Source organism: Neomonachus schauinslandi, chromosome 5 (assembly GCF_002201575.2).
Source record: "Neomonachus schauinslandi chromosome 5, ASM220157v2, whole genome shotgun sequence".
NCBI lineage: Eukaryota > Metazoa > Chordata > Mammalia > Carnivora > Phocidae > Neomonachus > Neomonachus schauinslandi.
In genome coordinates, this window is record NC_058407.1 from 86,987,368 (window position 1) to 87,008,993 (window position 21,626).

General features: G+C 34.8%; 1 protein-coding gene across 1 annotated transcript in view; it reads right to left on the reverse strand.

The window, feature by feature from the left end:
• The window catches only part of PIK3C2G (phosphatidylinositol-4-phosphate 3-kinase catalytic subunit type 2 gamma), a 384,724-nt gene extending 374,758 nt beyond the window's left edge, over nt 1-9,966 (reverse strand). The window contains exon 1 of the mRNA XM_021690398.2: nt 9,764-9,966. The gene's annotated coding sequence lies outside the window, so the exon portion shown is untranslated. The remainder of the gene's footprint in view (nt 1-9,763) is intronic.
• Nucleotides 9,967-21,626: the final 11,660 nt, after the last annotated feature.

Consider the following 21,626-nt stretch of genomic DNA (forward strand, 5'->3'; position numbering starts at 1 on the left):
TATTGTACCAGCTTATACACCACAAAGCGTTCCTTTAAAATATGTGGGTTCTATTTAAAATATACATCTGAAAGGCATACATAATATTATTCACTGCATAGAAGCTACAACAATAAGAATGCATTTAAAAATCAACATAGTATAAGAGTTGAGTGAAATAGTATTGTTTAAAAGAAAACCACAGGCCCAAAATGATGTCACTTAGATCTAGTTTCCAAACCAGGGCTTAATACTTAATATAATTGCAGTTTCAATCTCCTCTAGAAATGCAGTCTTAACTGGTCAGTCAGGATTTTTTCCATCAGCACCAATGAGTCTGCTTAGAGCCCTCTCCATTCCTCCCAACCCCAAAGGGAAGATTAGGTAATCTACATAAGACCCCTAGCCTTTCCCCCAAAGTAAGCAGCCTTGCTTGAAACAATCCTTTTCCTTTGCTAATAACTTTCTTGCCCCATCCTCCTTCTATAAAAACCTTCCACTGTGTACAACTCCTCAGAATGTCCCTCTGTTATGCTAGATGGGATGCTGATGATTTATGAATTGTTTAATAAAGCCAATTAGATCTTTAAAATTTACTTGGTTGAATGTTTGTAATTTAACAGTATGTAAAGGCTAAATGAAAAAAATAAACAGTAAGGCAGAATCAGAAAATTTTAAAACATCCTTGAAAGTTTATAAATTACCAAAATAAAAATTGGTTCACAGACTGAGTTTAGTAAATGAATTCAGTTCCTTAATCTTAGAATAATGATAATAAAAGAAATTGGGGTTTCAAGATCAGTTATTTTCTTTAGAATGGCATCTGGTTGTTAGTATGTGATTTAAAAAATTAATCCTATATTTAAAAAAAATTTAAAAACCGAACTATATATATTCATAGTACGAATATGACATTGCCAGCCACAAAGACTGACAACCATTCATTTGATCACCCCAGTTTTCACCATATGTGAGTCAAAGTAGATCAAACTGAAATAGAAGGGGAAAAAAAAATGGCTGACACTTACTTTGTTATCTGAAGAATAAATCTGCCAGCCTGAAAAATGGTAAGGAGATGACTCATTTCCCTGCTATTGCCTGACTTGTATCTAGGGTCTGATCAACTTTCCTAACAACCCAAAAAAGGATATCTGAAGCAAGTGTTGCTTTATCAACCCTCTTTTTACATGCTTTCTAAGATTAAATTTTGCATTAATGCAAATATCTGGAGTCTACAGTGGCTAAGCATTTGGTTTACTACATCTGGGAATGGGAGATGAGAAAGTGCAAAACTAGACTATTTTTGGCAAAAGGACTATATATTGATTAGAATTACCTAGAAATATATCTACCTTCTCAAAGTGGTCAACCAGACAATGAAAGCAAGAGAGATGAAGTTCAGAATTTAGCTAAACTGACTGTTAGTGACCAGTAATTAAACTAAGTCTGCTCATATTTACTGTTCCTGTAGCAAAAACCTAAGAAACATGTTCTAACAGCAACCAGGTAAAAATGAAAGGAACCAGGAGAAGCTACAGACATTATTTATGAGTCATCAGTGGAGAAAACCTTCATTCCTAAAAGATGAGTAATTGAGAAAAAAAAATCAACACAGGAGATGTGAAAATATTTTGTAAGAAGTAAAATGACTAACAATCAATACCTGAAAGGAAAAATTACTTTTGAAAAATATATGCTATAGTATACCTAAGTAAATTGTATAAAAACTTAAGCTACATATATATTTTAAAGATTTATTTATTTATGTGAGAGAGAGACAGAGAGAGCACAAGCAGGGGGAGGAGCAGAAGGGGAGAGAGGGGGTACAAGCAGACTTCCTGCTGAGTGGGAAGCCCAATGTGGGGAGACGCAGATGCGGGGCTCATCCCAGAACCCTGAGATCATGACCTGAGCCAAAGTCAGATGCTTAACTGACTGAGCCACCTGGGTGCCCCAAGCTATATGCTTTTTATAAAATTAAGGAACCATGTGTTTGATTAAATATAATATGAAAATAAAGTACAAAATAAAATAGCAATAAAATACAGGATAAAAATATAGAAGAAATTAGATAAAAGGGAGATGTTAATAAAAAAGGAGCTTAATGAGCTGTTGAAATGTAAAGAAACTAAAAATTTGGTCACACATTTAAAATATCCATTAAAAGCAGAATTGGGGGGTGCCTGGGTGGCTCAGTTGGTTAAGCGTCTGCCTTCCGCTCAGGTCATGATCTCAGGGTCCTGGGATAGAGCCCTGCATCTGCGTCTCCCTTTCTCTCTGCCTCTCCCCCTAGCTCATGCTCTCTCTCTCTGTCAAATAAATAAATAAAATATTTAAAATTATGGGGCACCAGGGTGGCTCAGTTGGTTAAGCGTCTGCCTTCGGCTCAGGTCATGATCCCAGGGTCCTGGGATCCAGTCTCACATTGGCTCCTAGCTCAGCGGGGAGCCTGCTTCTTCCTCTCCTTGCCCCTTCCCCTGCTTGTGCTCTCTCTCTCTGACAAATAAATAAATAAAATCTTTAAATAAATAAATAAATAAATAAATAAATAAATAAATAAATAAAAATAAAAATAAATAAAAGTAGAATTGGCACAATAGAAAATGAAATTTGAATACAAAGGAAAAAGAGTTAGTGATGGAAATGAGTGGGAGGTGCTATTGCAATTGCAACAGAGTAAGCACATCTAACATCATACTGAAATTCTAAAAGTAAAATGAAACAAATAGAAAGGTAATATTAAAGATTGTAAATCAAACGGCTGAGTAAAGCTCTGAACATGCATATCAAACCTGCATACGTATATGACACATACACACACAACTAGAAAAAATTAAGAAAAAATATGTAAACTTCTTAAATTTCAAAAATATTTACCTTTGAAAAGAAGAGGTGAGGTGGGAAGAGGGAAGAAAAGAGGAAAAAAAGTTAGCTTATACATGGATTTCATCTTTAAGACAAGGGAACAATAGCTACATAGTTACATAGTTTTGAATGTTCAATTTTCCATTTTGTGAGACCAGCTAAAACATATTTACATGTAAGTATGTGCTCAGAAATCTTTGTACCCTTCTAATGGAAAAGGTGCATCAGTTAACAAAATTTTAATCAAGATAAGAATTCAAGAATTAGGAACTAAGAGTAACTTTTAAAAATTGGTTAACATTGACTTAGACTTATTATTACAGACATAATTTTAAATATAACTTCAAAAATTATTTGGTATTAATAAACTAGATGAAAATTGTAGTCTTTCAACTAAAACTGAAAGGCATGCTAATTTTCTGTTTTACAAGAAGAAAGGGGATAAAATTATGCTGTTTTCTTTTTATTGATGATTAAGAAAAAATAAGTTCAGGGGTGCCAGAGTGGCTCAGTTGGTTGAGCGTCTGACTCTTGGTTTCCGCTCATGTCATGATTTCCGGGTCATGAGATCAAGTCCCATGGTGAGTTCTGTGCTCAGTGTGGAATCTGCTTGAGATTCTCTCTCATTCTCCCACTGCCCCTGCCTTCCACCCCTCCTCATGCTCTAAATAAATAAATAAACAAATCTTAAAAAAATTAAAAAAAGAAAAAAATAAGTTCATATGTATTTTTAGCATATATATATAATTGTTATGTATTACAGAGTCTTATTAGTTGAAGACAAATGGCATGTAGAGTTTCTAGAATGCTAAAAGAATCAAAATTTGATGACATTTACATTATAATCAACGGGGCAATAGGAAATTAAAAATATGTGTTAAGAACAGAAAACAGAATGACTCAGGTAGGATCAATTGCATCTCTAATGACAGTAAATACAAGTAGCTAATTGGATTAAAAATCATTATTCAAAAATATATTCTCAATTGTGTAATTTTTGCAACAGAAACACAAAAGCATCAAAGCAAAGTTAAAAGTGTTGTCAAATACGTTACTCAAACATACACATACCATATGCACACAGACATACACACACACAAGCACACAAAATTAAACAAGATAGTAAATTATTGGTGTCTAGTATCAGAAAGCAATAGAGGACAAAAAGCATCAAGATCATTTTATTGCAATTTCTAAAGAAGTTGTAATAGATGTGGGCATTTGTGTATCAAATAAAAGTGTCTGTGTGTTCACTTTTTAAAAAGTGAATTAATGGACACTTCTGGGATTTTGTAACCAACTCAATTTATTAACGAAAATTTTATATTTACATTTTATAATTTTTCTTTTTTTTTTTTAAAGATTTTATTTATTTGACAGAGAGAGACACAGCAAGAGAGGGGAACACAAGCAGGGGGAGTGGGAGAGGGAGAAGCAGGCTCCCGGCGGAGCAGGGAGCCCGATGCGGGGCTCGATGCGGGGCTCGATCCCAGGACCCTGGAATCATGACCTGAGCCGAAGGCAGATGCTTAACGACTGAGCCACCCAGGCGCCCCAATATAATTTTTCTTTTTTAATCTGCCCAAGATTGAATCTTTTAATAAGTAGTTCATCAATAAATCATAGCAGAAAAATAATTTTTGGATTTGATATTTTCATCTATTTATGATTTTTTAAATGGTGAACTACAAATGAAAAAAAAACGTAATTAAACAGATAAAAAATAATTTGCACACACTAACAACCAAATTTTATTTAATGAAGAAACATGAAATTTCTCCTTCAAATCAAGAATAAGAAAATTACTTCTTCTGTCAAATTATTTTAGAAATATAGCCAATGCAATAAGATAAATGAAGGTATAACCATTAGAAAGGAGGAGATTATTATTATTTGTAATGATATGCTTATGTATGGAGAATGTGTTAAATCCTTAAAAATGTGGAGACACAATATTTCAAGATGAGAAGAGGTAAAATTAAAATATAAACTTGGGAAGAATTTATACATTTAATTCAATACCGTTATTTGGGAAACTGATAAGCTGATTGTAAGGCACTTTTGGTAAAGAAATGGATGGAAAAAATATTAGTAGGGACTTGCATATGAAAAATAATACACATTTTTAAGGATACAATAATTAAAACAATGTACTAACTAAGCAGCTATAGATGTATGCATCAAAGAAACTAAAAAGAAAATGCATGAATCAACCCTAGCATGTATCAATTTTTAGTTTAAGTTAGACATGAAAGAAATACTAGGTTGCTTAATAGATGTAACTGGGCAGACACAATCACCTGGATAAAAAATCTTAACACCATTAAAAATGGATTACAATCGTAAAGTAAGTTTTATAGGGAATATAGATCTAAAATGTGGAATCATGAGAATCCCGTATCAGTGGTTCTCAGACCACTGTGAAACACTAGGTTGTGGTATGAAACATGAATTTGTCATTTGTTACAGGAAGTTGTCAGGAAAAAACGCCCAAATATGTCTGAGAAATGCTGATTTACACAAAGGTAAGCATGTTTTTGTTTGTTTTAACGTAGAAATACAAAGAAATTTTACTAAGCCTTGTAAAATGTCAAGAAAGGGTTATAATTTGCAGTATTTTAACTCTGGGTTACTCAAGATACTTTTTTGAGAGCACTTTTGTTTTGGTCAGGCCTCTTGGTCACAAGGGGCAGAAAATGCAATAGGGAATATGATGTGAACTAGGAACATGAACACTGTCACAACTAAGCCTCTCTTTTTCCCTCTTGAAGTTCTTTTTCTCTAAATATATTGTCTTCTGTATTTACTACAGCAAAATTGGGTTTTTCTTCTGAATGGGATATATGGGTAGAGACTTTTGGGAAGCATGTTTTTCCTGCATGGTAAATGACATCAGTTTAAAAATTTAGAGCAGGAATCTGATTGAGCTGGCTTAGATAATACGCACATCTTTTGGGTAAATCCCAGCGGTCAGTGGTAGGCAGAGAGCAAAGTACTAGGATTAGCCCAGACTGGACCATGAGCCTAACTATATGTTCTGTTAACAGGAGAATGAAAACCCAGACATGGCCATACCCCTTCTAGCCACACTCATTAATATTTTCTGGAAGATTGTCTGTCAGAATATATTCTGGAACATGCTGCTTAGGAAGAAAAAAATATAATCTAATAATTACAACCATTGCAAACAGCTATTGAGTGATAACTTAGAATGTGCAAAGCATTATTCTAAGTGCTTTCTGTTTTTAACTTGTTTAATCCTAATACAAAACTTAAGCTTCATGACAGTCCTTTGAATAGGGATTATCAATTTCTTCATTTTAGAAGATACTGAGGCACAAAGCATGTAAGCATTTTTAGGAGCTTATATAGCTAGGAAATGGAAGAGTTAGAATCAACCCTTAACAATTAGAAAAAAAGGATTATTATATTTTAAGAGATCAACTCAACAACCCACTCTTGATGTTAGTGATTTTGATATCATCTTTTGGACAACTAGTATTATAAAAGATTATTGATTGGTAGTAACATAAACTTAAAGCATGAGGTAAAAAGGTAATTATATCGTATTATATAAAAATTAGCAAGCTAAGTACTGTACTTTTAAAATGCATATCAGGAAGATTTTTAGTCTTGTTTTTTATTTTGGACACTACTTATGGTTTTGAGATTTTAAGGAATAGTATATGTAGTCTTCATATGCTATACTTAGCAATAGAAAACTATTTGGTAACTCTCAAGTAAAGGTTTAAAAATAATTTGAAATAGCAAAGATAGGTAGTTGGCAAAGTAACTGGAAATTGACATGAATTCATGAAAATTAACACAAATAATAAAATGACAATTTACTAAAGTGGATTGCTTTGCCACCAAAAAGGCCAGATATGTGAACACTTAGTAAAAAGGAAAATTAAGGTAAGTTGTTGGAAAGGCATAGGGAAGGCCTCTATCCTGTTCTTTGTCAAAGATCAGAAAAAGATTATGTCTGTGTTGTGTGGGTTCTGCTATTTGAGGCAATCAATGTTTATGTCTTCTTATTCATAAAATGAAAGTATATTGAACACCTATTCTATGCCTGTCACTGTGGTAGACACTGGAGATATGACCTTGGATAGAGATAAGACCATGGTCTTCCTTTTGTGGTGCTGAAAATCCTGAGAATGATCTAAAAAAGTAATTTTGAATGCTATATGCATGTTACAAAAAGAAGGTTTTTTTTCCTTCAATTCTGAAACTCCAACCAAGTGAAAATAATGAGCTCTAAAGTAGTAGTAGTAGGGGGGTGGCTAATAATGGTGAATTACATCAACGAGCATACAGTGTTCTTGTATAAAAATCACTGTAAGTTTGAAAAAAAGATTAAAAACCTCCGGACAGCAGTTTTTTTCCTGAGGATGTACGTGTTTGAGTGTGTGTGTATGCATGTGTGCATGCACGTATATGTGTGTAATAATGTATTCAGATAATCTGAAGCTAGGTATGGGTGTGTGGAATTATTTTTAGGTCCTTAGACTTGGATAAATTGAAAGCTCATTGGGAACTAGAAAATAGGGCATATGTGAGGGGATTCAATCAGAACATAATTGATCAGAGTACAGATAAAAAGAAAATACTCATATCACTAATTTCTCTGGATAAATATTTTGTTCTTGAAGTTTGAATACATAGCCATGCATGTGTATATGCAAACATATGGACATGCACACATGCACACACAAAAACACACAATGAATAAATAACCAATCTGATGTATAGAATTATTTCAATACTGTGGGAGGAGAATATCATCATGAAGACTCTAAGAAAGAGAATTCTCCAAATAATTGAAGAACAGGGTTGCCGAATAAGCAAACATGCAGACATCCCATGCATGCTTTTAGAGAACGGGCTATTAGTCTCAAGAGGTAGAGGAGAACAAAAGTGGTGACACTGGTTTCAATTAGCTGAAGACAAATACCTTGTCATGGCCCAACTGATCATACATTCCGGCCTTCACTGTGGGCCAGGTAGATGTCCTTCTGTCTTGGAGACTGTTTACCCAAAAGGTAGAGTGTTGATGAGAAAATGTTTTGAACAACAGATCTGAATCCAAGCTGTGTGCTCACTTAGCTAATTTCCCTGGTTTCCTTCATACATAGTCTTTCAAGAAGGAGCTGTCTCAGAAAAAATCACTCCTATTCAAAGATGCACAATTATAAGAAAGTAATCAGAATGCAACCTAAGCAAAAATATCACAACGAAAGGGAGAGCCAACAATGATGGTGAAAAAATCAGATGAGGAACATAAGTCAATCAATACTCAGCAAAACTGTCTTTCAAGAAGTAGAACAAGATGAAAACATGTTCTCATAATGATGAGTAAAATTGTAGTAAATATGTGAATTATTCTAAACTAACATTGGCTGTATAAACAATAATAATTGTTAATTTGGAGATTAAAATAAATTAGATATAATTAAGTACTAGACCACAAGGCTATGTAAGTCAGGGTTGGGCGATCCAAATTTTAAAAGTTCTTTGTATTGTCCAGGAAGAAGTACAGATATAGATAACTCTAGATGTTTCAAGAATGCATGTTAAATTTTTGGATGTAACCACTAAGATAACAGAGGGTATATTTTTCTACAGCAGAAAGAAAGGACATGAAAGCAGTAACAACAACAACGACCCTTGATCAATTTGGAAGAAGGTCCAGTGGTGTCAGGAAAATACAGAAAATTGTACAAATATAAGCCTTCTCTAAAGCAGTAGAAATAAAAAAGTGTGTGTCAGAAACACATAAATATAAATGGTCTGAATATATTTTGTAAAATCTCTAGATTGTGACATTGTATTAAAAAAGAAAAAAGCTCATCAGTTGTATGGAGACATACTAGATATGCAAGAATAAGGATTGCTTAAAATGAAAAGGACAGGAAAACATACCCAAGGTAAACAGTAACAACAGAAAACTGGTGTCATTATGTTAAAAAGAGCCCAAACAGACTGTTACCTGCAAAAAACATGTCTGGAGGAGAAAAGAAGCACTTTATAGAACTAAAAGATTCAATTCACCTTGTAGGTATCTGAAATGTGTATATACTAAAAGCAATTCCTTCAGAATTCATGCCGTTACACATTATAGTGCTACAAGAGAAACAGACAAATCCACTTTCATAATGAAAGGATTGCATAGAAATCTCACAAGATTTATAGATCAATTAGATAAAATATCATTAGGCATGCAGAAGAGTTGAAAAAATAACAAGCTTGATGTAATGGACATATGTAGAATTTTGCATTCAATTAATGGAAATTACACATTCTTTTCAAGGACAAGCATTGCTTATGGAACTTGAGCATATATTCTCTGACTTTTAACATAATTCAAAGTCAATATTACATAGACTATTCTTTCTGACCCCAGTATATAGTTAAATATCAATAAAAAGAAGATAATTTACAAAATAACTCATAAATATTCAACTTCAAAACATTTCTAAATAACTCAAGAAGAAAAAAAATCACAATAAAAAAGGAAAATATTTAGAAATACAAAATAAAGTTGTCAAGAAAAGAAACATGTTTGTGTTAAGTTAGACATTCAAAGATACACATCATCCTTATTCTTGTAGCAGAAAATAATTCTTGAAAATATTCCATCCAACAGAAAAATAACTAATAACTTAAAAATGGACAAATTGTATCATTAAAGGACTATTGCTAAGAGCTGATAAGAAATAGATTTATGCCTAAATAATTATAAGGATTCATTTTTCGCTATGATTATCAGTATATCATTTCACCGGATCATAAATTTGGAAAAGAAACTAATAATTTAATCAGACATCCAATGCAATATATTTCTAGATAGGAAATGACTACTATATCACTTTTTCTTTCTAAGATCCAAGAGAATTACACTGTGCTGTTTGCTTACTTGAAGAGGGCTTCCTCACGGAGAAAATGATCCCAGCTCTGAGAGGAAAAAAAGTGAAATCATGGCCTGGAGGCTGACACTGGCAACAAAGGAGCGTGTTCATTCAATGAATCAGTTAACTCATCTGCTTAACGTGATCCTTTTGCGTAGAAGCTGGCTGCAGCCGTCTTGTTTGCCATCTCGGTCCTGGTACTATTTCCTGATGCTCAATTCACAGACTTACTTTCTGCGTGGCCCAGATGGCAAGTAGACATATATGGAATAGGAGTTGCACGTCATGGAAAGAGCCCTTGAGTTGGAACAAGAAAACCTGGATTCAAATCCGAGCTCTTGATGACGTTACTAATGACCTAGGTGACGTTGTTCATAACGCAAGTGACATGTGTTCTTTAACCTCTCTGCTGTTACCTGATACACAGTTAAAAAGTTTGACACTATACACAAATTACATACTATAATTACTTTTTTAAAGTAGAGCATATAATTTCTGTCTTTAATCCTAAGTACCAGAAATCTATTTGTTTGCCAGGTAAGAAAGTAATGGGGTGATTGGGACATATATGGGTTCCCGTGGGCCTTCTGTGAGCTGCCAGCACAGCAGCAAGCAGGCAGGACAAGGCAGGAGGCCAGCCTGGAGACAAAACAGAAGGAAACCAGCTGTTTTTCTCCAGCAGGGACTCCAGTCAGTATGAAGCCCATATGTTAAGAATATCCACCCTTCCTTTAATAAGAAAATCCTTTTGGAGTCATCATCAGCATGCAGTCTATAGACTACTGGCACCAGCTTCAAGATACTGAAGAAAAAGTGCACAAAGAAAAAAATCTACCAGCAGACATGACTGAAGTTGGCTCAAGACTCTGATGGACGTAAAAGTGAGGAATTAGGAGATGACATAAAGGATATGATATCTGCGGGGTCAGCTGAAGAGAGGGAGGAGGGAAAGAGGGCGCGCAGGAGAAAAGGGACAATCAAGGCATAATCAGTTCATCTGGAGAATATTTACAAACTTACTCAGATTTTAAACTCCTCTACCATTTAAGTTTTACAATATGATTAAGGAGCTACTTTCCCTCAACAATACATTGGAATTCAAATACTCTTCTATGTATTTGGTTAAGTACAGGAAGTTTACTTGTTTCAATGTCTTACCTGAAGCATACATCTTCCTGAAATGAAACATGATCTCATTTCTTTTCAAGAGTGAAATATGCTCGTACAAGCTAAAACACTTCTGTTTCAAGGGAACATTATGCTTCCACTGAAAGCTTTTATTCCTGTTTGGCAGGTTTGGCTTGTTTAGGAATCTATTTTTCATCAAAGCCTGGAGGGCTATATGGAAAAAAGGAGCTCACATAATGAATACAGCATTTAAGCACAAAACTTAACAATGAATTAGCTTCTCTGTGCTAAACAGAATTTGTGCCAAACAGCAACATGCAAACAAGAATATATTTTTGAAAAAAGTGGATAAGGTGAGCATATTTCTCCTCCGTGTTTTTGGTCATATTACTATGCATGTGAATGCAGGAGTGGATGGGGACAGGAACAAGTGGTTTCAATTCGTAGAAGCAGAAGTGAACCCTTGAAAATGCTAGTCTAGCCATTCTGTGAGTTTGACTATCAAGTTATTTTCTTTATTTAATATGTTCTTTTTTTTTCAAGTTTAGGAAAATGTCCATTTTGTTTTCTCAACCTCAGGACTATTGTAAATTTTGATTTTTAAAATATTTCTTATTATCTAATCATATTTCAAAGAAACAGAAATAAAAAGGAATATTTAGAAGGCTAACAAGAAAATAGATGTGGGTAGTTTGTTGTTCTTATTTTGGTATACTGCTGTTGAAAATGAGCAATGAGTGGAAATTTTGTGGCAGCCCATAAAATTATCTAATTGGATCCAGGAACAAGGTTCAACCAGAAGCATGCTTGCTTTATTGGAGAAAGTTTTAGCAACCAAAAATATGTTGGGTCAGTTTTTTTGTTACCAAAATATAATCATAGGATCCTCACTTTTTTCTTGTTTTTTTTCCTTTCTTTTAATTTTATATTAGTTTTTTTTTTTTTTTAAGACTGGATTTCTTTGATGGAAGGATGGAGAACAGAAAATTGTGAACTTAATTCACTTTCAGTGCTGCTTATGAAAAGATATTTATAATATCAAAGGTTCAAAATGTACATCCTTCCCTCATACTCCTTTCCTTACAGAGCAACACAGGTGTGAGAGATTAAGACAAAGTAGAATCTTCGCCTGCAAATGGAAAGTGAAAATGGTTGCACCTTTATATTTTAATCATAACCTAGATTGCAATTCTGAACTTTGAGACTCTGGAGAGGTAGAGGGGTTTAAAAATAGCTTTACATGTAATGATCTTTCCTTAATACATTTATGCTAAGCACTCATTATCTCCTTACATTAATTCCTAAAATGGGCCACTAATTTTTAAGAAAATACTCCCTTGAAAAATTGGGCATTTTTGGACCTACAACTCTCTTATCCTGTTATAGTATACTCGTGTACATTTGAGAAGCTGAGAGAGCTGAATTGTTTTGAAAGGGAACAATCTAATCTTGGAGGAACTGAAAGATTAAGGTTAGCATGGTTTGATAACTATTATTTGTTAACAAGAACGGGTACCGAAATGTACCTAGTACTTTGTTTTCTTTGAAAATATGCCCTTCAATACCATCTATTTCCTTACTTAATATGTATGCTTAGCTATTTCAGTAGAACTTTTAATTAAAAATAAAATCAGATGGACAATTGTGCTATTTCTATAATTCACTTTCTCATGGTTTTGTTCAATGCCTACTACTTAAACAGGCAAAACTTTGTCTCTTACTGAAAAGTTACTCATTTTTCAGGCAAAACATTTAAGACAAAATGATTAGCCGTCAGTGCTGAAATTGCAAGTCTTTTGGGAAAAAGGCAATCTTTACAGTATCAGTTTCTTCTATTTCCTGTGTGTTCTGTTAATATTACTTTAGGTTATCTTATCCCTGCTTTTTATTATAAAGTGAAAAATTAAAAAGTGTTGGAAACAAGAGTTTTAAGTGTTTTGGTGGATAGAGTCCTAAAACTTTCCTGCTCATGGCATTAAGAAATTAATGTCCAAGTACATATAAACTTTTTTTCTACATATATTTATTTCCTCCCACTTTAAAGTAAATATAATTTATTTGTTCAAAATGCCTTAATTTTAATTTTTTATTTTTTTTAAATGCCTTAATTTTTAGAAAACACATTCCAAGATAGGTTCTATAAGTATCCTTGCTAGTCAGCCTGTAGTCTTGCCTCAAACCTGGGAAAGATTCTTCAACCTAGGCTTTAACAATAAGATAGAATTTAAAAGTAATCTTGAAATTTTGATAAGGAGCATTATAATTCACAACCTTGAGACTGGCAACATGCAAGTTTCATATATGCTCAGCAATTTCCCTACCCCCCCATTCCTCTTAATATTATTTGCATAAATCCTTTTGAAAATAGGACCTCACTTATTAAGTCAAGAATTCTGATAGGTTATCTACTAGGTGCCTAGCACCTGCTTGGTTCTGGGTGTGGTCTGATAAACTGGCAAGGTCCCTCCTATCATGGAGCTTAGATTTCCTTCCCCCAGCACTACCTAGTATGGTGATCTGAACCCAGTTAGTACCTCATTGAAAAACAAGTGAAGGCAGTTGCAGATATGATAAAGTTATTTGTATATTCCTACTTCAAATATTAGGAAACCGACAAAGAAAAGAAATGTCCTGATCAAGTCATTTTGAAATTAAGTGCTAGTTGCATTGCTACTATATGAAAAGTAAATTGCTTGTTCTTTCATTCACTTTAGCCTGGGGCATAAGGAAAAAGTGTATCAATAAAGTATGAAGTCCTTGTAAAGATAGAACTTTCAGACCTTCAAAAGTAGTATTTGTTTAAAGTCTAGTATAAAGGAGCAAGAAATTGATATTGATATTTCCAAACCTTATACAAACTATGTTTTTTGCCATTCTTAGTGAAATTAATCCAAATGTTTTATTCTAAAGGATTATTCAATTACTAAAGAATAAACACAAATGAAGGGTTCATTAAAGAGTATTCATTTGAAATAAAACAGTATTTTAATAATATCTGCTCTCCTGGAGTGCTCATTGTTTATTAGTAGCACTGGCAAATGCTGTGGATTGGTTCACTAAACACCATTCCAACCTTTTTCCTTCTGTACATGTCTGCCTGTAGATTCCGAAAAGCTTAAAGTGACACTTCCCAGGAGTCGGGGTGAGAATTAGGTTCTACCAATAAGATGTATTGGAACACATTTTAAAAGGTGAAAGCAAGGAATATTTGTGTTGTTTTGGAGTTTCTTTTCTACTGCCAAGCAAGTTCATGGTTTCCAAAGCAATACTCGTCCCTCCTTCCCTGGGTGTTGGGAGGCAGCTATGGCAAAAGTAGTGGTGACAGCTAATTCCCAGTTTTCTGTTTAAGGGGTTGCTTTTAAAGTGGAATGTTTGTACTCAGTAGTTACAGTGGTGGCCTCGATTCCTGGATATGTCTGTTCTGGAGTATTTTTTCCAGTTTAGAGCCCACAGCTTTGGCTCTTCCTTTCATCATTTTTTGAAAGTACTATATTCTCTGAATTATGTTTTTCTTCCCTGCTTTAAGTATTTAGATTTGTTTCTGAATAACACAGTAGCATGTCAGACTATGAGTTGTTGCCCCATATCTGTTCTTCATCTCTTTCCATAATATAGTTTCGATGGGTCACATATCTATTCCATTAAAGAGTGCCTTTCTCAACCTCCCTTACTGAAAGGTATGACCATGTGTCTAAAATCTAGATGATGGAATTTAAACAGATGTTAGATTTGATACTTCTGGGTTTTGTCCTTAAAATGATACAGCATGCAATATTCTGGCAACTTTCCCTCTTACTGATCACTATATGAAGGCAAAAGTTGCACCACTTCCCTGAATCCAGAGATGGAAGTTACACGTTGAGAATGGTAGATTGCTCTGAATTATTTTATGAGACATACATCTATCTTATTTAAAATGCTGGGGGGTGCCTGGGTGGCTCAGTCGGTTAAGCGTCTTCCTTCAGCTCAGGTTATGATCCCAGGGTCCTGGGATTGAACCCCACATCAGGCTCCCTGCTTGACGAGGAGCCTGCCTCTCCCTCCTCCCTCTTGTGCTCTGTCTCTCGCTATCTATCTCTCAAATAAATCAATAAAATCTTTAAAATGCTGGATTTTAGTCTCTTTCTAATGGCATCTTCATCTTAAATAACACAAAACTTGGGTACTAGAAGTGGAACTCTACCATACTAAAAAAAAAAAAAAAAAAGAGGCCTTGGTCTAACACGTAGTGGGAGGCAAGAGCACAGAGATTGCAGGCTGGAACACAGCATTTACAACATCCCAATGACAGCATTATACTACATCCCAATGACAGCATCATACAACATTTGGTAAGACTGTCACTTGTCATCCTTAAAAAAGGTAGACTACTTGCTGAAAGAAAACGCACGTAACCTCCGTGAACTCAGAACTCAGAACACTGAAAAAACACAGACCATTTAGATATGTTGGCTGTTTCTTGTTGTGCAAAGTTCTATGAAAAGACATACTTGGGCTGGTTATAAGAGGGGATTTTAAAGAAGCTGCTTTAACAGTAAATACGCATCCAGTGCCCACATTAAAACTTCTTGGTTAATTGGGGTCCATTCTAGTTTCAAAGGTTGGATTAAGGGTGATGCTTTCCTATCTAAACTAATATTTTCAGATAGTTTCAAAGTAGACACCATTAAATTGAAGGGAAGCAGAAACGTGATGAGCAAAGAAACCAGTAAATACAGGAAGGTAGTCTGCAAGCATAAAAACCTTGTCTAGATTAGATCTTTGGTGATGGTTATTTGCCTGTGGATCTTATGGTCAGTAACTAGATCAAAAGCTTACTAAGTTTTTTAGGGATTGTATTGATTTGTAAAAGCCAAGGTGTGTTTGACCTTTAAAGCAATTTCAGAAGCCTCCCAAAGTGGCTTTGCAGAATATAGGCCATAGAATGTAGGCAGTCTCTGAATAGCATCCAGTTCTCTTGTAAGGAGATAATTATAGGGTCATCAAATTCTTTTGAGAGTGAAAGGGACACATTCAGAACAACGAATTCATTCATTCAATATTACACCAGGGCAATGCATATAAATCAAGATGGTCACAAGAAAACCAGTCCCTATGGCAATAGAAATAATGGATAAATATCCCATAGTAAAAAAATATCCCATAGTAAAAAAACATCCCATAGTAAAAAAACAGGAGCCATAAATGACAAGGGGTGAAAGAATTCCTCCCAGAAAATATAATCAGGATTTATTCTGATAATTTTGCTGCCAGACAAGGGAATGTTTGAAATTCCTATCCAATAGGATTTGACAATCGCTTTGAAAAATGAGAGTTGTGCTTTTCCTATTCTTCATTGTTTTAGAAGGCAGCTATCTATGCTCACCACTGTACCTCCAACACTGTGCTCTTCTGTTTTTTGAATGAGACTTTATACTATTGGATGTGTACATGTGTGTAGAGGGAGCAGAGATATGGAATGAAGTTGTACACCTGGAAATTTGGTGGCAGGCTGCAAGTTGTATCCTTTTCCCTCCTTATAGTAATAGCCACCCACTCAAAGGCCACACTTCCCAGCCCCCCTTTCAATGAGATGTGGGCCAGTTACTAGTTCTCAGTGAAATGTGAAAAGAAGTGATGTATGAGTCTTCCAGTTGTGCCCTTAAAAGGATTGTATACGCATTCTCCCATCTGCTCTTCCCCCCTCCCCAACACAAACTCCTGGGAGATGGTGATGAATAGAATAGCCACCTTGGAAAGGGATACCTTGTGCTGAGGAAGGTAAAGCTAAATTGCTGTTTGTTGTTGTTGTTTTTAAAAGATTTTATTTATTTTATTTAGAGAGAGAGTGTGGGGCAGGGGCAGAGGGAGGGGGAGGGAGAGAGAGAATCTTAAGCAGACTCTTCACTGAGTATGGAGCCCAACGTGGGGCTCAATCAAATGACCCCGAGATCATGACCTGAGCCAAAACCAAGAGCCAGTTGCTTAACCTACTGAGCCACCCAGGCGCCCCTGAATTGCTGGTTCTTATCCTTACCTTAGATATAAAGAAGAGAGAGAAAACACGAAAGAGAAAATTTTGTCTTGTTTACACTGCTGTATTTTGGGCATCTTTGTTGCAGAATTTAAATTAAAACTACGTTAACTACTATAGTATACATAAATTCAAATGATTATTTTTCTTAAAATTTTACTTGCATTACTCACAAAAATTAAGTCAAAGATTCAAACTGACTATTCCTGGCTGGGTGCGTGTTCAAAATAAGAATAGTACAAATATTTATATTCCACAAATTTAGAATAAAAATTTAATTGTTGTCCAATAATTATTTTCAGAGAATATTTGCATTAAAATTTTTTCCACTGAATATTGATGCCAGTAATCATTAAATTAATTCTAGTATCTAATTAATTCTAATTTCCATTCTGAAAAAAATGAATTAAAGCTTAATAACAACTGAAAACTCTCTTAGATCATTAAGTGTGTGTAAAATTAATGTTCAGAGTACAGAGTGCACAAAAAGAAACACAGGATTGATTTTAAAAGGAATTCAGACTTTTTTTTGCATAAGACATCGTGAGTAAATTTTTCTACATTTTTTAAAAAGATTATTTATTTATTTATTTGACAGAGAGAGCAAGCGAGAGAGAGAGCAGGACCATAAGCAGGGGGAGTGGTAGGCAGAGGGAGAGGGAGAAGCAGGCTCCCCACTGAACAAGGAGCCCGATGCAGGACTCAATCCCAGGACCCTGGGATCATGACCTGAGCCGAAGGCAGATGCTTAACTGACTGAGCCACCCAGGCTTCCTAAATTTTTCTACATTTTTAAGAAAATAAAAACAAAACTAAAAGTGTATTCCTCCTTACGCCAAAGCTTGTGTTTCTCAAATCCAAGACCAAAGGGCTATATGCATTTTTTTTTTCTCTCTTGCTCAGGTATGTCTCTTTAGAGCAACCTGAGAAAATTCTCACTGCCTTATGGCTAATAGAGTTGCCAGGGTGAGAGCAAAGCTGAAATATGAAGCTTGAGGAGTAGAGATCAGAAGAAAATATTTGGCTAACTGTTCTCCTGAAAGTGAAAGGAAATTAGTTGAAGTCGCCAGATCGGTTTGGGCTGATGTTATTTACTAATGGTTATTTTACCTTACCATAGATAATTAGAATTTGAACATAAAGGATAGTGATAATCATAGTGGAATTATATTTTGGGCATTTGGGAAATACATGAATACTTTTAGGCCTTCGAGGATATCATTGCACTCCAGCTACAAAGTACAGTGTCCCTGGCAACAAGATGGCTAAGTTACTTTTGAGTCTGTGTTCACCTTTTTGGGTTTAATTTATCCAGATAAAACCCTTCTTAACATCTCTTGTTTTTCTAAAATTGCATTGTTCTTTATCTCAACAACTTTTGAGGCATTTATTACTTTCTGCCTTATATTATGATATGTATATATGCATTTTTACAGTCTTGCATTTTATTCCTATTCTCTTGCTTTTTGAACATAATAAGCACCAATACATTTATTTTAAGAATTTATTGTCAATAGATCTTGAACCTGCTTCTGTGCCTTTTTGTATTATTTCTACTAAACACATACATTTGTTTAAAAAAAGTTTAAAAAAAATAACTTCTATTTCTTTATTCATTTTGTTGCCTTTTGGAGCCAAAATGAATACAGTCAGGAAGGAAATTCCTCTTCCATTCCATAAAAAAATTTAGCACGACTTTTTTAAGTGCGCCTCCCTTTTTTCCTGTTATCTTGTTTGAATGTAATCTTTTTTTGGAGACATAATTTATATACAGTGGAATGTATAGATATTATGTGCACAGTTTGATGTTTGGAAGAATGCATAGACCTCACTCAGAGCTCTGTCAAAATATAGGACATTTCCATCATCCCAGGGAAAGTTGCATCAGACTCCTTCCAAAACAATTGCACCTCTCCTCTCAGATGCAATTACTGTCCTAAAGCCTATCACCTTCGATTTCTCCCACCTTTATAGATCTGGATTCAGAAGACTGCGAAGGATCTTCAATTTTGCCCTGGCAGGCAAGTGACTTTACTACTAGAGTTTCAACTGGATCATTTTGAGCTTAATTACAAAACAGGGATAGACCAGCATTGCACGAAGCCTGGCAATTCTGGATTTTTGACTTAAATACTAGGATGTTCAACACAGTCTCTCCCTTCTGGCTGGTGAGGTCTATGATTTATTCTAGTACTGCCATGCCTAGACTCTCAGTTGGGTTTATAGATCTCCAGAACAGTGTGCCATGCCTATGGAGACTCTCTCTACACATGCACGGCTTAGAATTTGCACAAAGACGCAAGGTGACTCTTACCCAGATTTGTGGAGTTCTCTGGCCAGCTGCCTTCTTTCTGGGACCCTTCACTGCGAATAACAGGTACTTTGGTGGTGCAGAACTCCAATCTTTGTTCCTTCTCCTCAGGGAGATTGCTGTTCTGTGTCTGAGCTCCACTTCTTAAATTGGAAAGTAATCCCTAGCAGAAAGCCCAGGATGAACTTAGAGCTCATTTTCCGTGTTTTCTTTCTCCCATTGATCACAACCCTGAGTTCTCTGTTTTCCAATTTTGTCCAGTTTTGTAGTTATTTGCAGCAGAATTTTAAATCTGATAAACATTACTCATTTCAGCCAGAACTGGAAGCCCCATAATCAGGTTAATTTTTACTTACATTTTTTTTTTTTGACATCCTGTCTTGGTTGATATTTGCCTAAGAACTCGAAACATCGATTTGAATCTGAATATTTGGTCTACTTAAATCCAAATGTTAATATTTGAAGGAGTTGTTTCATAGCTTTTTAACTGGGAACAACTCTAAACTCTATTTTAAGACAAATTTAAAGAAAAATAAATTTAATTTACATATTTTAAAATAATTGAAGAGAGTTTATTACATTCAGGGATGGATTATTCGTAGAGATAGTAATATTGCTAAAGCGTCACATGTAATTTTGGTATGCTCAGTCTTTTTCCGTCAAGATAAATTGCTGGTTTAATTTGCAAACATCCTCACAAATCCCTATAAATGAGTGTGGTATATATATTTCTATAATGCATTGTGAATTGAGGCTCTAGAGACGTTATAATTTAACCAAGACTAAAGGATGATTACTTTTGAATAATCCATCTTTGGGTTAAATTGATTTTGGATTAAATGTTTTGGATAAAACATTTTTGTTGCATATTCAAGAAAAATAGATTTCATATAACAGCATAAATATTCGGGTGCCTGGGTGGCTCAGATGGTTAAGCGTCTGCCTTCAGCTCAGGTCATGATCTCAGGGTCCTGGGATCGAGTCCCGCATCGGGCTCCCTGCTCAGTGCAGAGCCTGCTTCTCCCTCTCCCTCTGCCACTCCCTCTGCTTGTGCTCTTCTGTCTATCTCTCTGTCAAATAAATAAATAAAATCTTTAAAAACAAAAAACAGCATAAATATCCAAATATTTAAGTCAGGTATCTGTTCTTGACCTCAACAGGTATTTTAAACTATGGAGCACCTTAAAGTTTCAAAAAGTAAGAGTGACGCTCATTAATGCATTTGTGGTAGAAGTGCTGCATGAGATACATTTTACATGATGTGTTTGAAACATGCTTTAGGCAGCCTGTAATTTTGTCACAAACTTACGGTTCTATAAGAGATGCATTTGTGGCTTGTATACTAACTGGTAAACAATCATACTCAGACAAATAGCTCTCAGGACATAAATGAGTGTGACTAAAACCTCCAATTATCTCAGAAAATTATTAGTTGACAGTGTAAGTGGACTTCGACATTCTAAATATAGTTTGACTTTGACCACTGAATAAATTCTTACTGCCAATAAAAATAAATAAATGTGTTGGAAATATTTGCAGTCTCAGCAGGATGACACATGTTCCCAATGTGTCCCTCATAGAAAATGGATCAGTTTACTATAGCCAAACTATATTACTTCCATAATGCCACATACCTTTTCACTAGACAAAGATATTTCTAAGAACTCTTCTTAGAAAATTCAAGAATTAATGGAATTCTTCTCTAAAGAAGAAATTCTTTTTATATCTCTTCTTACTTTCTACTTCTTTTTCAGCTTCTCCATATGCTTATTACAAACCAAGGTTTTTATAATTTCAGCTATTTCTTTAATAATCTCTGGGAAATTATAAATTTCCAAAATTATCTGATTTTGCATGTATTTTGCATATAATACAATTCTATGGCATCAAAGGTTATTCAAGTACATTTTATAAATGAACTTTATTGAAAGTCAAAACAGAAGCTGGTATACTCTTCTGTAAAACTGGCCTACTTTTCTAACATGTCCCATTATATTTTTATCTATTTTATTTTAATGCTGCAATATCTACACTGTTGTGTTGCTAGTTTTCCCAGACAGTAAGTCAGGTCAGAGACATAGAAAAATACTCAGAGCTTTAAAAGCTATCAAATACAAGGCAGCAGGCATTTATTTGGTTTGAGTACACACTCTGTGTTTCCAGAATTTTGGTTAACTTGAATGTTAATGAATGCACCTCTGCTGTGTTTCAGATGAAAGCAAATTTGGGGTCCCAACTATTCTAGGGCGCCACCTTCTGGAAATTAGATGCTTCTCTAAAAATCAAGAAACAGCTCATTGTGATTGTGCTGAAGTCAGACTTGGTTTTGAGAAAAATCATGCCTCATGAGAAATATATGCTTCTTTCAAGCAAATATGATATTCCCCACCTCCCCCACTGGTGGATTAAAGTTAAAGAA